Source organism: Belonocnema kinseyi, chromosome 1 (assembly GCF_010883055.1).
Source record: "Belonocnema kinseyi isolate 2016_QV_RU_SX_M_011 chromosome 1, B_treatae_v1, whole genome shotgun sequence".
Classification (NCBI taxonomy): Eukaryota; Metazoa; Arthropoda; class Insecta; order Hymenoptera; family Cynipidae; genus Belonocnema; species Belonocnema kinseyi.
Genome location: NC_046657.1, coordinates 167,079,254 through 167,084,165, shown reverse-complemented (window position 1 = coordinate 167,084,165; position 4,912 = coordinate 167,079,254). Strand labels below are relative to the sequence as shown.

The 4,912-nt window shown below is 34.7% G+C and overlaps 1 protein-coding gene across 1 annotated transcript in view; it reads left to right on the top strand.

The window, feature by feature from the left end:
• The first annotated feature begins 3,238 nt into the window (after positions 1-3,238).
• The window catches only part of LOC117181080 (serine/threonine-protein phosphatase 6 regulatory ankyrin repeat subunit B-like), a 43,815-nt gene continuing 42,141 nt past the window's right edge, over positions 3,239-4,912 (top strand). The window contains exon 1 of the mRNA XM_033373652.1: positions 3,239-3,342. The gene's annotated coding sequence lies outside the window, so the exon portion shown is untranslated. The remainder of the gene's footprint in view (positions 3,343-4,912) is intronic.

The following is a 4,912-nucleotide window of genomic DNA, read 5'->3' as shown; positions in this document are numbered from 1 at the left end:
GGATCCACTACTACACTCCTGAGTCAACGCAACAGACAAAACAGTGGGTTCCACCGGGCCAAAGTGCTCCGAAGCGTCCAAAAACGCAACAATGGGTCGGAATGGTTATGGCCTCCGTATTTTGAGATGCACATGGCATAATATTCGTGGACTATCTTGAAAAAGGTAAAACCATAACCGGAGCATACTATTCATCAAGAACGTAAGCACTGTGTCCGCACAAGCTGAGGCTGATAAATGTTCACCCAATTTGAGCACACTGGGTGTGCACGACGTGAAGCACAGTATGTGTCGATTATGTGTCCTCACATCACAGGTCTTGTGTGAAAGCAAAATTTAAAAAATATATTAAAATAAAACATTTTTTAAATTAGACTGTCACAAATAAGAATTCAAGGTTAGAAATGCTTTTATTGTGAAGGTAATATTTCAATTTTTCTATTTTCATTATGGAAATTAATTTTTATAGAATAATGTCATAAAACCTATCACATATTATGTTTGAGAAAATAGTTTTTAAATAAGGGGCCGATGAAGTATTAAACAAGCATAAACTTTCATATTCTTAACCAGGGTATATTCTAAGGATTTTTTAGAATTGCCCAACCTGACAGTATACGATTTCTAAAAAAAAAGTGCAGGATCTCGTAATAAGGCTGATTTCGCTCTCTCTCCCTCCCGATCTCTTTTTCTTTTCTTTCTCTCTCTCTCCTTTTTTCTTTCTTTTTTTCTTTTCCTCATCTTCCAAGTGACTTTTAGAACTCCACATTTCTTTTCATAACTGTCCATTTTGGTAGAACTGCCCGTTAGACTATACCCTGTCCTTAACCAACATCCCCACCCTTGTAAGAATATTTTTGTATTAGGCATATTCAACAATAAGTATCTACGTAAACCATCCTTCTCCTCTCAGAATGCTTAGGTAATACTTGCATTTCTTATTATTAAATCATTGATCGAAAAAAAATGTCTTTACTGAACTTTGAACTGCAATCTCTAGATTATACCTTTCCAAAGGGTCAAATTGATGTTTGTAATGTTTCTTAAAATATATCGCCTAATATGTTAATATTAATTAATTTTTTTCCAATATTGTTTCTGAAGCTTAATTGATTGAATAATTGAGGGGCTGGATCGAATAAGGGCACATATTAATGTCCCCATCTTCGATCCAGCTCATCGATTATAAAATTAAAAAAAAAATTATTATAATTGTGTGAGGGCGGTTGCCGACAAGCACGTGCCGACACGACGTGCGTAGCTTATGCGACGCATATGAGGTTACATTATGAGGGCAGCTAGCCGACATGCGTGTGCGGGCACAATGTGCGCCGCACATGCGACGCATTTGAGGTCACATTAGTCAGCATTTTCGCCATCACGGCGCATAGTGATAAATATGGGAAACAATTTGAGCCACGCGAGGATTTTAATCGAATGATCTTTTTTTTTAATTCTTCTCTACAAATGTTATATTTAATATTTCCAGTGAAAGACTTTTTATAACTATCCATATACTTTTTTGATAAACCATTAAACGGCTTTCCTCAACATCAGTGGAAATTGTTTGAAAATCACGCAGGACTTAAAAATATTTTCGGGAGTCTACATAAAGATGACTAGGTGTACAATATGTTTTTTGGGTCGCTGAATAAGAATCCATCCTCAGAATGACTCCAGCATGTCAGGATTTTGATTAAATGAAGCCATTTCATGGTTAATTAAAAAAAGTATATGGGTAGTTATAAAAATTCTCTCACTGGAAATATTAAATGTAACATTTTTAGAGAAGAATTAAACAAAAATGTATCATTCGATTAAAATCCTCGCGTGGCTCGAATTGTTTCCCATATTTATCACTTTGCGGCGTGTCGATCATTCTGCACATTATGCACGTACCATTCGGGCTTAGTGCCGACATATATATATATATATATATATATATATATATCTGTGATATTTCAGCGCAGATAAGAATGCAATATAACGCAAAATAAGAAACAAATGTTAAAGTAATCATGATAAATACAATTTGTACTTTATTTTGCAAAATCTAAATACCCAATCAAAGACAGAGGAACATAAAACATTTCTTATATTTAATATAATGTAGAAAATTTGACATTTTGGGCAAAATCGAGTGCGAAGCAGGAGATACGTGCTGCGAATGTTTTCGCTAAAGCCGAAAAAGCTTTAACAAAAGCGAGTTCACCATCGCAAAATTACAGTTGTTGAATCTTTGATCTTTAATTTTAAAAATTAAATTTTAAAAAGTGTTGACGAATGTGGGAGAAATGCAAAGACCGAGCGTGAATACACAAATGCATGAATGTGAGAAAAATACAAATTCCCAGCGCGTGGCGCGAGGTAAATAGAAAATCGAGGATGAAGCACGAGAACCAACAATCGCGCCCTAGGCATTTTATTTATTGAATTTATCTATTGATGAATCTCTATTGCTGGACTTTTAAAACATTAACTATATTCATATAATTTAAAGGGTTGTGCCATACAATAAAATTTAACACAAAAATGGGAATCCAACTGTGTTTTTCTTATAAGTTTACAGAAATGAAGGGTGGCAGTACAGAACTAGATAACTAACAAAATGGGAATTTTGCAATAGTTAAAATAAAAAAATTATGTAAAATTAAAAACTGTTGTAAGATAAAACGATTTTTCACTCCTTAGCTTTAGTTCTGTTGAATTGAGCTCCGGAAAGTTATCTATGTTCGAGGAAATGGATGTGAAAGTTGGCAATTTCAAAGTTATAACAACCCAAAATTGGGTTTGAAATAAAATAAAAACAAGCTTTTGCGATATTAGCTTGTTTCCGAGTTATAGTGATGTGTAATGAGAATTTAAAATGTTTGATGGCAAAAAAAAGATTCCGTTACAAAAAAAATCGAAATTCAAATAAAGACTTCTTAGTTCTTAGAAAGTAAATAATAACTGTGCATTTCAAAAATATTTTTTGTATTTCCTTAATTATTATCGTTAACAATGTACTACATGATTCCTAAGATTATTTAAATATTTTATTAACACCTATTGTTTAATAATATTCAAATTAAGTGTGATACGATTTAAATTTCACGCGCAAAATGGCGGACCAATAATTATGAGCTCGAGAGTGCGAAAATGCTTCATGTGCAGCGCTGCTCCTTGCGTACTTCTACTATGGCTGCAACTATTGGCTACTGGAATCGGTTTGAATCGGCAAATCCGAGAAAATATATTGTCCGAGTCATGTGGAGTCATGTCAGCTGTCCAAATTATACTTACTTGACCGTATCAGTCTGGCTATTGTATATAAGATAGTTTTGTTACCCCGTAAGCTGCGTAAGTAAATAAGCTAAAGGTTATTTTTTTCTAATTTTTAAGATTTTACTGGCATTCATCTTTATTGTCAGATAGGGCTTCGGTGGGACAGAAAATGGGCCCGAAAAAAATTACATACTTAGTTTATTTACACGAGCGTGAGTTTTGTTTATGCGTGAGAGTAAAAAAGACGTTAGTCTCGTTGGTGCAAACGATAGTAGTCATATACGCAACAGAAGGAGGGACACCGAATGCGCATGTGCGGAGTATCCAAAATACAATTATGATCATTATCCTTGTCCGCGCATGTGCATTCGCTGTCGTCGGTGTACAAGCCTGGGTGGATACGTCAACCTTAACTCGAAGTTCAGACGTGATAAGCTTGTAAATCATACCTTTTTTGCAATATACTGTTATCACGTTTTGCATTTAAGGTCATATTGACGCGGCCATAACTGTACATGGGCGAATGGTCACCCCAGTAATGAGCGTTGAATTCAGAAAGATTAAGAATTTGTATTCCGATCAATACGCTATTTTTCTCCGTCTAAAAACTACCCAACGTGAACAGAAAAAGTGAAAATCCTATTCCTCTCAATCGACTTATTAAATTTTAACGAAAGCATTTATTTAACCTATTTTTCATTATTGAATCCTTTTATAACTTATAAATTCGAAAAATATTCAAATTTATATTTTAATAATTTATTTAGACGTGTTAAATAATGCAATAAATAAATCTATTTAAATATGTCAAAAATAATTTTCAATATAAAGAGGCTGACTTGAATTGATTAAGATTAAATTTTCAAAACTTATATTCCACATGGAGTTAAAACAATTGATTACATATATTTTTTGAACTTATTAATAGGAATGAAATAATCTCAAAATACGAACACTTTTGGGGAACATAAGGCATCTCTGTGAGGTTATCTGTCGGTACAATTACAAGGAATTAAACATATCGAAAACACGTTCTGTTTGACAAGAGGAGTATGAACCAGGCATGATTTACGCGTTTTATCAGCGGCTTTTTAATTCTAAAAGAATCCGTTTACACAACAGGAGAAGGGGTAACGAATGCGCAGTAGTCCTTCATCGCTATCGCGCGTGTTCGATTATCGACGCGTCAACATAATTTCAAGGCTGCAGTGGGCCTCCCCTCAAGCGCGAAAATTGTCTTGTTTCTTATTTTTGACAAGCTAAGTTGATTGGCTGCCCCGACCTTGTGTCAGTGCGCCCCCTGTAAGCAACTTTTTCAACTGCGCCGAAAAGCGCGGGTCTATTTCAAATCAATAAATACCATGAATAATTATATAGTTAAATGCACCCCACTTAGTGTAGTCATTCCTAGAACTGCCGCCTGCGTAATTTTTAGCTCAAGGGGCCAGAGACGGTTAATTGCGACTCTCGTCTGAAATACACTAGCAGCGGAAAGGCGCAGTGCTAGGCGATTCACATGCGAAAATTGCACAATATTATGGACTCCAAATACCAGGTGTATACATATGAAACCGGTATTTTTTCAAGAAAAAAACACATTTATTTCAAGAGAATGATAACAAATATTTTATTCAAAGTATGCGCC